This window comes from Dreissena polymorpha, unplaced genomic scaffold, assembly GCF_020536995.1.
Source record: "Dreissena polymorpha isolate Duluth1 unplaced genomic scaffold, UMN_Dpol_1.0 chrUn025, whole genome shotgun sequence".
Lineage (NCBI taxonomy): Eukaryota > Metazoa > Mollusca > Bivalvia > Myida > Dreissenidae > Dreissena > Dreissena polymorpha.
In genome coordinates, this window is record NW_026273339.1 from 122,368 (window position 1) to 135,773 (window position 13,406).

Sequence of the window (13,406 nt, forward strand, 5' to 3'; positions counted from 1 at the left end):
GATATTACCAAAGACAAAACGAGTATTTCTGTTGCTTCTTTTGTTAATTATTTCCTTATGTTTTTGATGTTAAGGTAGTTGTACATGGCTGTACGTTACTTAATTTTGATGTGTTCTTTAAAATTTAGTGTTTCGTCTAATTAAAAATATGCACCTAAATACCGTATGCATTGGCTGCTTTAAAAGTGTTACCAGCAATATCTATTTCTTGACATTGACATTTATGTAATTGGGGTCTACTAACGAACATGATGAATTCCGTTTTTGATGCGTTCATTTTCAGTTTATTCTCGTTCATCCATTTGTTAATAACGGGTGCACAACGTTCAAGTTCTTGAATGGCAGTTCTTTCAACAGAAGAAGATGTAGGTTTGAATCGCTTGTTCGGGTTGTGGTCGTCTGCAAAACCGTAGACTGTGATGGAGGGAGGAACGACATCAAACAGTGTTCCAGCGTACGTCAGGTAGAGCCGTGGACCAAGACAACTACCCTGGGGGACACTACACTCCAAAGAACGTGCCGCCGATAAAGCTGAATTATGCGACGGGCTTCTTGAACGAAGATACGAGTCTATCCAGTTTAGTGCTGTGCCTCATGCACCGTATTGTTTTTGCAACACGTCATGTAGAATGCCATGATCGACTATATCAAAGGCAGCACTCAAATCAATGGCGATAAGTGCTGTAACCTCTTGTTCCTCCATACCTTCGAGTATATCATTGACTAGTCTAAGTAAAGCAGTTTCACAAGAATGGAATTGTCTGTAGGCTGACTGATTTTTTGGAAGGAGATTGTTTTCATTTACGTGTATATTGAGTCTAAACAGAGCAGCCTTTTCAATCACTTTTGATAGAAATGATAAGTTGCTAACTGGCCTAAAGTTGGCATAACTCAAGTCTATTCCAATTTTCTTAAGAAGTGGTCTTACTATTGCCTGTTTAATTTTGAAGGAAAAACTACATTACTCAGAGAGAGATTAACCAATTTTGTCACTAACGGTAGTAACTAGTTTAATAATGATTTTAGTTCTCTTGTTGGCAATGCATCTAGTTCGCATGATTTTGTTTGAAGATGATTCATGATCGTTTTCACTTCATCTTGGGTTATATCCTCGAACGTTCTGAAACATGGTACTTCCTTGTGATCGGGTGTGAATTTGTCGAAACTGGCAAGGGCATCTCGAATTTTGTTTATTTAATCCAGGAAGTGATCGGCAAAATTTTCAGCTATCGCGGTGTCGCTTTCACCTTCCGGCATAGGGATGTCAGTACTTTTTCCTCTTAATTCTGATACAAACTTGTAGAGTTTTTTAGAATCTCCGTGAAAATCAATTACTTTTTGACGAAGCGATCGTTGCTTCTCTGCATTAAACTCGAAAGTGTATTTATTTCTGGCATTTTTGAAAAGTTCATATTGGTCTGGTTGTTTGTATTTTCTCCACATGCGTTCCAGTTTGCGTGTTTTGCGTTTTAGTTCAAGAATGTTTTCATTAAATCATGGTTTTGGTGCACGACAAATTTTGTTTTTCTCAATGTATGGAGCGTGTTCATCAAAAATTCTACAGATTTCATCTTCAAAATGCTCTACAAAAGTATCTACTTTGTCTGCTGTAATTGACATTTCATTGAGGTCGTTAGTAAATGCTGAGTGGTGTATATTTTTAACATTTCGAAATTTTATTGTTTACCTCTTGATATTTTCTTTTTGTACTTTGGTAACGACTTTAACTACACAATGGTCCGAAAAGAAAGTGCCTGGTTCACACGAATTGATTTCAATACCATTTGTAGCATCAGAGATTACTAGGTCGAGTGTATTTCCCTCTGTGTGTGTGCTGCAATTAACATGTTGTTCCAAACCGATTGCTACAAGAGAATTCTTAAATTCAGTCACAACACTGTTAGTTTTGTTGACATGAAAGTTGAAATCTCCAATAATCATAAGATTTGAATAGTTGGGAAATGATTGTGGTCTGTATACGCAAATTACATTAATTGTAATGTCTTTGAGAATCAGTTGCCATATACCATGTTCAAATGTCCGGGTATTACTACTTGACACTTTTCGTACAGTAACCCCAGTCCGACAAGTTAAAGCCACACCGCCGCCTGTTCTATTTGAACGATTTACAGTACTCATTGTGTAACCGTTTTGATTTAAGTCTGAGGTATCTATTTGGTTTTCCTTTTCATCTGAGAATCAGGTTTCTGTGAATACGGCAAATTCGATTTGTTCTTCTCTCAGATATTGACCAATCAAAACATCTTTGTTTCTGACAACAGAATGACAGTTCAATGTAAGGCAAGATATTCTTTTGTTTAGACCATTTAGTGTATTGCATTTCTTGGGGCATGAGAGGTTGTTTTAGTTTGCATCTGAAATGATTTGTGTGCTGTGTCTTTTCAAAGATGTTACGGTTGGAATTTGTGATGATAAACTTTGTAGATTATTTAAATTCACTCCACTATTTGTACCCATACACGTAACTCTTGATCCCTAACGCCTCGGGTACCTCTATATTTCAAAAGATTGTATTGCTTTAAAATGGTTAACGTTCCTTTGTTTGGTATTGTGTGATTTCTCGATACTGCGGATAAATCCAATAATTGGTCTGTATTATATCTATTCATACACATTGTGATTGCAAGTATGTTAATCCGTTTAGAAAGTGATCACCACAGGTAAAATATTAATATGTTGAGTAAGTGTTTACCACAGGAAAATATTAATCCGTTGATAAAATATTCCCAAAATATTTACACAGATTAAATTGTTTCTACTAATATTCTAATTTAACATATCTTTTTTAAAGATAAATTAAGTATTGCATCCGTCAAACATTAATAAATATCATTGACAAAAATCACATTTATCCTGTCACTGGTATTCTCAAAATAATCCAAAATATGAGAGCACAAATGTTTGGCAGCCTACACTTTGGTGCACTACAGTACCAAAATGCGTCATGGCTTAAGGCGAACGAGATTCTATATTTGAAACGTAAACTAATTTAAATAGACAATATTTATTTTGAAAAAAAAAGCACTTGGATTTTACATCAGATAACAGAATATGGGGTTCATTTATTAAGTTTATAGAAATTTAAAAATACCAACTTAATGTACGTGCCGACGGTAAAATTATATTGTTGTTTTTTGTTTTAAAACTGCATTTACTTTTGGTATAGCTGAAAACTAACGTATGGATCATTTGGCTAACACAATCGTATGTAATATGTGTTATTAAAAATAAATAATGAAACTTTAAAATTACTAAATAATAATAATAATCAGATAATTAAATCATGTTTTGTTCGTAATACCCCTTCAAACAAAATAACTGTGTAATTAACGTCTAACGTGTAGCAAAAGGAGAAAAGTTACTAGAAACATGTTCATGGTAAAGAACATGATCCATTATCGACAGCGGATATAGTAAGAGGAGCACTATACTTAAACAGTCGATTTCCATGGTAGTCACATGATTCATTGCGACAATTCGGTATTGGAAATAAAATATCTTAAATGAATAGATACCGAAAGTATCAAATGTAGCGTGTATATGACTGCACAATTGATTATTTTCTATTATTAATATGAGACGTAATTAATTGTGCCCTTCTGTTTATGTATGCCCAAACTTTGTCTGTTAACTACTTTTAACAAATTAAGAGCATATTGCCCGGATAACATGTTTTTTTTAAACATAACTATACATATTCTTAATACTCTTATTGACAATTTCTACCATGGCATGCACTCTTCTGGATGTGAACTGTTTAATCAATGAGTTAACACGAGGATTACGTTCATGTTTCATTCATCGCAAATATAAGTAACGCTCCGATCGGCCTAGCAAAACACCTGTTAAATGTTCAGACACGAACACTAAACTCTCTGAATTTTAGCGATTGTTAGGTATTTTATAATTGTTATCAGTAAGTATTTAATATAATTGTAGACTCAACATGCTATATTAATCTTTAATCAAGTAAAAATATGTGCTGGATTAGAGCTAAACAATTCGTGTCAGCGAAAATGCTCTTAAAGCGTTAATTATATACGCGTTTTTACACAAAAAGAAAATGTGTTTTGTTATTTATAAAATAGCCCAAACTTCGGCCTAGATTCATAATAATGACCGAAACAGCAAGTCATCGGTCTTTATACACAGAAGCGCCATGCCTTGCTTGTCAATAATACGGCTCGAATTGTCGTTGTTGACTCTTATACTGCTTTAAAGTACCCAGAGATCTCTTATGTATATAACAATCTACCTAGGGTACGAAACATACGCTTAAAAGCACCCAGGGATCTCTTATGTATATAACAATCTACCCAGGATACGAAACATACGCTTAAAAGTACTCAGGGATATCTTATGTATATAACAATCTACCCAGGGTACGAAACATACGCTTAAAAGCACCAAGCTATACACCGGAATACGTTATAGTATATTTTCCGTAGCCCTGGAACTTTGTAGTATATTTGAGTCTATCCGAGGTACTTTTATGTGGTCCGTGAGTCGACAATGACCCATTGAACACTATTATATCATAATACCACAAAGGGGTATTCTTCTTTGAATATGACCAATTCAGAAATCATATTCAATGACCAGCGATGTTATGTTCTACAATCACGAGAAGCCACTAGGCTGTGCGTTATATATGGGTCGTGTTCTGTGAAAAAGTGGTTTATGCATGTGCGTAAAGTGTCGACCCAGATTAGCCTGTGCAGTGCGCACAGGCTTATTAGGGACGACACTTTCCACCTTAACTGGATGTTTGCTTAGAAGAGACATTTAGTAAACGAACAATACCATACAAGCGGAAAGTTTCGTCCCTGATTGGCCTGTGCCCACTAGACATGCTAACCTGGGACGACACATTACGCACATGCATTAAACTCCCTTTTCACAGAGCATGGTCGATAGCTTGACACATTAAGCACACATCTTTATAATGACCTACCTACGTTTCTTATATTATCGGGAAGAAAGACACAATTAATATTCCGGTAGGCAACCGTTAAAAATGCGTTGAAAACAAAAAGAAACAATGCTGTTTAAATAATTTCGCCGTATAAACCGTTTTTTTTGTGTGTCATTTTAATTGGGTCTACAACATATTTCTATATACTATGATAGTTACATACATTTGTAAGTAACACATGATTTGATATACTACAAATTCAAATTGTCCGGTAAAAATATATTATTGACCATTTTCTATCGTTCAACATAATATTTTCCCGGTAAATTTCACATTATATTTAATACTCTTTTGTCAACAACATCAAGTTACATTTCACTAAATGGTTTGAAAAAAAGTGCCTATTTCTAAAGAGTCATCTGCTCTCCTGGTTTGATAGACAGTAGCGATCGAATCGATATATTTTATGGATGTTTCCTGCATTCTATGTATGTCTGCATCATATTGGTGCAGTTAATCAGAAACTACGTTTAATATGAGCTTTTGTGGCGCGAATTATTAATAAGAACTCTGATTTTGTTTAAATCGTACTGACTTAACCCGGTGCTCAAATGGAGCTTGCGGTTGGGCGAAAGGGCCTTTTTTTAAATTTGAATGACACATATATTTTATTCAAATTTTCGAAATAAAATATCATAAACATTTATTAAATACTATAATTACTATAATTAAACAAATCTAACAGAATACAGCAACGCACACAAAATTATTAAAAGTGTGCGGTTTAATAATGAGACTCTATTGGGATTTGATTTAATGTAAACTCATCTGTATAACTGAATACCTATTTAAACAACAGCCATTATATGTTGTTCTTCTCTCAGATATTGACCAATCGTCTTGGCTTATCACTCAATATAGTATGGTTTCGCAACAAATGGATAATCCTTTCGAACAAGTGAAGTCGCTTGTGTTAAATTGGCTTCAATGTTCATAATGCCTTTACGTTGCGGTTTGAACTCATGTTGGTCTTTGCAAGAGTGATCAATATCATTGCCACATTTCCAATCCGTTCGATTGTCTTTACAAAGATACTTGTTTGTCATTGTATTCGTGTCTGTCTTTAGCTGTCGCAATTTCGAATCCGTGCCACTACTGCTTCTCTTTGAATCCGCCTTTGGGCGACGAAGAGAACCGTTGTATTGCCCATGCTCTTGTAGTGCAATATGGTTGGCGTCTGTTTAAGTTAATGAGTGATGCAGCGTTGACGTAAATCGATGTGAAACACCGTAACGTAGTTTGCCTGGATCCGATTCATTATAGGTACACCAGTACACTATTCTCTTTATTATATCCATGAAGCTTCTACTGAACTGTTGACTCATAGCTGTTTAAATGATTGGGTTTAAACAACTATTTATGAAGCCACATACATTTGTTATAAGCATTGTAAAAATGAAGTTTGATTTTCTTAGGAAACTGTCATGCTGCAGTTGACGGATAATGCCGACAAGGTAGAAAGGAGTCGACGACGCTATGAATGTCAGGGCAATCACCAACACCATCTTTGCAACCTGTGGACGGTATTTTAAATGTGACACAAATACTTATAAAATGGATCATTTTAAAGGAATATTTACTATGGAATTGTTTGTTTAGGTCTGGCAATGCACATTATGAAAATACCTGGATAACCTTTCAAAATGTCAGATTGGGTGTGAAAATGTGAAGCATATTTCCATATACTAAATTTGTACAATAAAATAGTCACCTACTCTTAGTTTTATAGAATACAACTTAGCACAGTTCCGTTAAAGAAGATAGTGAATTTTCCACATTATATCACTGAACATTACATGGTCCCTATGCATTTCAAATTATGTTTAAAAATTTTTTTCCCAAAAACATCAGGTATCGTTTCAATAAGTCATTAAAAAGTGCCTATTTCTAAAGAGTTTATCTTTGCTCCTGGTGTGATATCCATTAGCGATTGCATCGATACATTTTAATGCGAATACGAACTATTATTTAGTACTCTGCATTAGTCTTTATCGTACTGACTTAATCCTGTGTTCAAAGGTAGCTTTCGGTTAGGCAAATGGGAACTTTTTTAATTGAATGAAACTTATTTTAATACAAATCTTCGAAATAACAGGTAAACCACTTTTAACTAATACAGTACTCACACAATCTAACAGAATAAAGCAACGCAAGCGAAATGATGAAAAGTGTGCGGTTTCATAATGACACTCCAAGGCAATTTGATTTAGTGTAAACTCATCTGTATACTGAATACTGATTGTAACAAAGTGCCAATACATGTATCATATACGCATATTTTCGGAAGCACATTAAGTATATTTTCTACGCCAACACGATGCATGATTGGAAGTATATATGCTTGGTTATAAACCATTAAAAGATAAATGACGGGATGCGATCGAAACAGTTGTAATTGGTTCTTCTTTGCTCATCATTTAATATAGTATGGTTTCGCAACAAATTGATAGTCCTTTCAAACACGTGAAGTCGCTAGATCAGCCTTAATGTTCAAAATGCCTTTACGTTGCGGTTTGAACTTGGTCATCCCAAGAACGATCAATGCAATCGTCACAGTGCGAATTAAGTCGAGCATCTTCACAAATATACTTGTTAACAAGTGTATTATCAACTGTCTTAATATGTCGCAATTTCGGATCCGTTCCACTGCTGCTGCTCTTAGAACCAGCCTTTGGGCTACGAAGGGAACCATTGCATTTCCCATGCTCTTGTAATGCAATATGATGGGCGTCTGTTACTGTTAATGTATGATGTAACGTTGACGTAAATCGATGTGAAACACCGTAACGCAGTCTACTTTTTCCCGATGCATTACAGGTAAAACAATACCATATTCTTTTGAATATATCCTTAAAGCTCCTCCTGAACTTTTGAATCATGGCGGTTTAAATACTCGGGTTCAAACAACCATTTAGAAAGCCACATACATGTTTATTAGCATTGTAAAGATGAAGTTAGATTTTCTTAAGAAACTGTCGTGCTGCAGTTGACTGATAATGTTTACAAGGTAGAAAGGAGTCCAGGACGCTAAGAATGTCAGGGCAATCACCACCACCATCTTTGCAACATGCGGACGGTATATTACATGTGACAGTATTTGTGATAACATGGATTATATGAAATAAATATGTACTTACGGAATTTTTTGTCTATGGCTCACAATTGGCATGTTGAAAAAGTTTTGATTACCTTTCAAAAAGTCAGATTATGTTCCCATAAGTATGTCCCTTAATCCACATGGCGCCAATTTGCATGTACACGTATTGGCCACTAGTATTGCTCTATTGGTCATTGTTGACGCGGTTACTACTTAAATGTACCTCGGCTACTCGTAGTATGCTTAAATGTACGGAAAATACACTTACATGATTCCTGCCAATCTAGACTGTTCCCAAGTTTTTTTCCCACTACAAACCGATGTCGTTAAACAAGCTACGGAATACGAAACAAAATTCTCTTTGAAAATCACTTTCTCAACATGGTTTTTTTGAGCAGGTGTTTTTATAGTACATATGCTATTTTACAGAATTTTGAATACAATATTAACCTAATAAATTTGAAAAAAGCCGACAACGACAATTTAGCGTTAGAATTCAGTTGTACTTTTCAGCATTTTTCCGAATCCGCGGTACATTTATGTATTCTTAAGAGTACCCGAGGTACATTTATGAAGTATCCGTGCCGGCAATGACCAATCAAGCACTATCATGCAGATGTAGTTTTACGTGTGGCCGTAGGCGTATCCACAAAAAGCCAGTAATCATGTTGGAATCAATACGTTTAAACATATGTACTTGCAGTAACATCATTCATTGTTGAGATATTTGCCCTGACGCATACCCCTATATTAATGCAAAAAAATGCATTCTAAATTGATTGTTTAACAAATAAATTTTAGAAGTATTTAAAAAAAAACAGAAGATTAACATGGTTACATTTTTCTGCAAATGTTATTATTATGTTAATAAATTGTGAAATACTTATTAAAATCTGCATATTATATATTGAAATACTTAAATAATTGTTTTGATATGCAATTAAATTGTTTGTTTAAAGAATAAATCTTTATTATATCAAATGGAAAATGGTGATATCATATTGTGAGTTGTATATTTTCGGGCAAAGGTTATCGTTCGGATAAGACAAACACAAATTGCAAACCAGGTTTGTGAATAAAAAAATATCATATACAAGATATGTATGTTATAAAATGCATCAAATAAACAAAAGCTACAGTTTCTCAAAATATATGTAAAGCAGCACATGTATGTACCAATGTACATACCTTCCGTTTATTTTCTTCTTGTCGTCTGTTTGTTTCTGATCGAGCAATAGCAGCGCTTTCTGGAAGTATTGGCTTCAGGAGACTGACGGCAATCTTAACACACGTTACCAGGATCATCGCGCTTGGAAATACGTATATTACACAGAATAAGACCAGGAAATAGCCTTTACGAAACTCGCCGACCCGGGCGATGTCGCCGTGTATTGCAAGATCGATTTCGTTAAAGCGGTCATTACAGATTTCTCTTGAAATGGAGCCGATTTCACTGTGAATAGTAAATGCGTAACTTTTGCTGAAAACGTAAGGTACGGCTACGATGAATGGTAGTATCCAGGTAACAGCGATAATTTTCTTTGTCCTCGATTGGCTGTTGACCGTCATTGCAGAGAGCGGATGAACTATTGCATAATACCAGAAATAGACATCATTAATAATACAGCATGTATTGCAGAACATATGGAGTCATGCATTATTAAATTTTTACCCAAATGATGTCTGCATTGCACAGTCATTTAATATTATTGCTACGAACATATATATATTTAAGACAAAATATTGTTCTATCACCATTTGTTGTCGAATAACTCTCAAGGCTACACAAATAGTACACCGATTTTCACACAATTCATCTAAAATCCTCGCTTCATTTTAAATCGTTCATTTATCCCAAATATCAATAACTTCTTATAATAAGAACTAACATTGCCTTTCATTTATTAAACTACTGCGAATGACCTAAGCCTAATTGATAGCAATACAATATGACAAATATATCATTTTAACCTATCTTTTAATACGTGTAGCATGATAGCACATACACCGTAATTAAAATGTAATATCATGTATGTTTTATGTAATTATTTAAACAACTTTACTTGTAAAATAAATGATGATGTTTTGTTTCAATACTTTCTACACGAAATGTTAGTTTTAAACGCATTGTTTGATTGACTGGTTTCGAGCACATGTGTTGTAATTTACAATTTTCAAGAATTTTTCTGAACTATCCAACACAGCAGTCTCCTCCCATAGTTAATGGAAAATAACAAATATCTGATTTCCTTCTTTGCAAATCGAAACCAAGCTGTTATCGTTATTTATATCAAATATTAAAGGAAAATAAAACTAAATTTCACAAGTAAATAAACAACGCTTGTTTTGTATTTAAATTTAAACTTGTTTATGCCTAGTTTTAATGATTTAATAGCTTGTTCTTTTTTTAAATAGTAATAAAAAATGTATGTTAACAGTTATTACATATATATGTAACTATATAATGTAGGGAGTTCAATTCACGTCAAGTGTACGCATCTTCATATTAATATTAAACAATGTTATGTAGTTGTTCATTGTTTTTCGTAGCATATGCATACCGTCGTTTCATAGATTATTTATAATACCACAAGGCGCCAGCTGAACGTGTTGATAATAAATGACCAGAAGCTTAAAATGACGAGAGACGCCAAAAAGGCGTGAGAAATTAACAGCGTTTAATGAAACAGGAAATTACACATGAATTAAGTACACCTTTTGGCAATATAATGGCAATTGATCTTTGTACAATCGTATGTCATGTTACTACTGTGGTTTATACGCGCTTTTTTTCCAGCCGACCCTGGGCCCGTATTAACCAAACAATTCTTAGACTTAAGTCTAAGAATAAAGAAAATTCTTTAAATTAGAATATTCAAGAATTTCTTTAATTTTGAGTCAAACTCTGCAGTAAACATCTCTATCTATATTATTCTTCATATAGAACATTTTGTTAATGACATAATCACCAGTGGAGGCCTTAATATATTCAAACACTGAACAAATTTTTCTTGGTTCTAAGTCTATTCTTTATTCTTAAGTCTAAGAATCGGTTGGTGAATACGGGCCCTGGTTAAGAGTTACGGTAAAGACGTATATTTAAATACAAACACATGTACCGTCGTTGAAATAGTTTTCACATAACATCAATCAAGCATGCACACGTAAACTATTGTTACACTTGTTTTCCGCGGGACCAATCGTATGTGTAAAACAAATTAATGGAAAAAGATGTTTCAACTATAGATAATTTGAGTATATTGTTATCAAGCGGTTTAATAGTTAAGACCTCAAAACAGAAACGGAAGTTTCCTATTTAAATGCTTTAAGCATACAGTTATTTTACGGTCAAGCAATTAAGACCCTCTGACATATTCAGTTGTTTCAACGTTAGATAATTTAAACATACAGTTACCTAGCGGTCAAGTTATTGACGCCAATATTTATTTCGAGGCAAAAATATACCAATTTGAGAGACTGTTTGAGAGTTTTTTTTTAATGACTCAAATCAGGTATTGATAGTCATGCTTTCGTCAATGTGGCCATTTTATATAAAACCCGGACGAAATTTTACATATTGCGCAAGTTTTTTTTAGAGAATCGCACAGGACTACATCCCAGTTTTACGGCGTCTGGGAAGTTCGCAACGGGGAGACATTTACTTGTTGGACGGACTTAAAATTTGTTAGAGTACCTATTTAAATTATTAAATAAGGAGCAGAAAATAGAAAATATCACTAAACGATTATTTATTTTCAACAAATAAACTGCTTTAATACTAAAAGGTATTGTTGCCTTGTAAGAAATCTTCGTGTATTTAAAATGTGGAAGTTATAAGAAGAATAAACGCAACGCGACCTATCAACGAACCTGGAACTTTATTAAATACTCAATAGGGGTCAATCAACAGTAAAGGACCACACTATGGTGTTCAAAATTTAAAACTTTATTTTAATGGGTATTTGGCGATCCGTAAAACTCGGTAACCCCTCACACATTAAGGGTTTGAAACGACCGCTTTATGGGGATTATCCAACATTAAAACCCTATTTAATAAAATGGCGTATGTATTGTGATGTTATGACAGGATATTTGTTCTTGTATTAATGCATAGACTAGCAGTGGTGTTCATTAGCCTTATCTTACAGGTTTTAACAAGCGCATGAAACGCTATATACTATGCATTTGTATTTAGTCTGTGAATGCATGCTTATAATGTAAATAGGGTAATGTAAAACTAATAATATTACTCTTATATTGGTAAAGACTTTTGCAGATTTCCTATTTTGGTTCGGGATGTTTATTTCGTCCGGAAATGTCTTATAAAGTTGATTCCTAAGTTTTAAATAAAAATAGTTTATACATGCGGTTAATATTGGGTTGTTTAATACCGATTTCATGTAATTGTAGTAATCAAGTTTGTGGCAATAATAGTTCAATAAGATGTAGCATTATTACAACATCTAACTTACCTGATCGTGTGTGAGATACTTTAGCCGCAGGACAAATATATTTTAGGTTTATTCATAAAGTTTATAACCTACATGTACATATGTTAATTTTATAATTAACGATCCGACAGAAATGACGTTAATGAATGTGTTATTATTTGTTATAAAAAATAAATAACATAAAATATGGAACCTCTCTATGGAGATTGCTGCGAGCGTAAGGACGCTTGCAAACACGAACACCGGAAGCAGATAGTAGACGACGGAGCAGAGCCCGTCACTGCGGAATATTTGCCACCGGCAGGGGGCGGTGTACTCGAGCAGCTTGAGAGGCATCACGAGGGCCGCAACGAGCAAGTCAGAGACAGCAAGGTTCACGATGTAGTAGTTGGTCACCGTGTGCATGTGTGAGTTGATCCACACCGTCCAGATCACGAGCAGGTTACCCAGCAACGCTAGCACGGTTATGAGCATGTACAGAACGATCAAGAGGAGTACAACCGAACTGTTCTGCGTCAGGTCCTTATGATATTCATCCGGAAATGCAAACATCCACGTACAGTAGGTCCTTGTGGTATTCATATGGAACCATAGAACTATTTCCAAGTGTAATATTGAAGTCCAGATCCAGTTTACTACACACATCCGAAAAAGCTTTTTCAATAAACAAAGGCTGACAAAAAAGAACCGTCCTTTACTAACAATCATAAGTCGCTCAGGTTAATTATATGTTTGCATAGTAGCACGTATTTGTGACCGTCATTTTAGCGTTCTTGTTCAGTGTGTCTCCAGAGAAGCACTGCGGCTACCCAATTCGTAGCCGTTCAATTTCGCTCGTCTGGCAGCTTTCTAACCATTGGTT

General features: G+C 34.6%; 1 pseudogene; it reads right to left on the reverse strand.

The window, feature by feature from the left end:
• Window positions 1-6,177: 6,177 nt before the first annotated feature.
• Window positions 6,178-13,126, reverse strand: LOC127863671 (QRFP-like peptide receptor; annotated as a pseudogene).
• Between the last annotated feature and the right edge of the window lie 280 nt (window positions 13,127-13,406).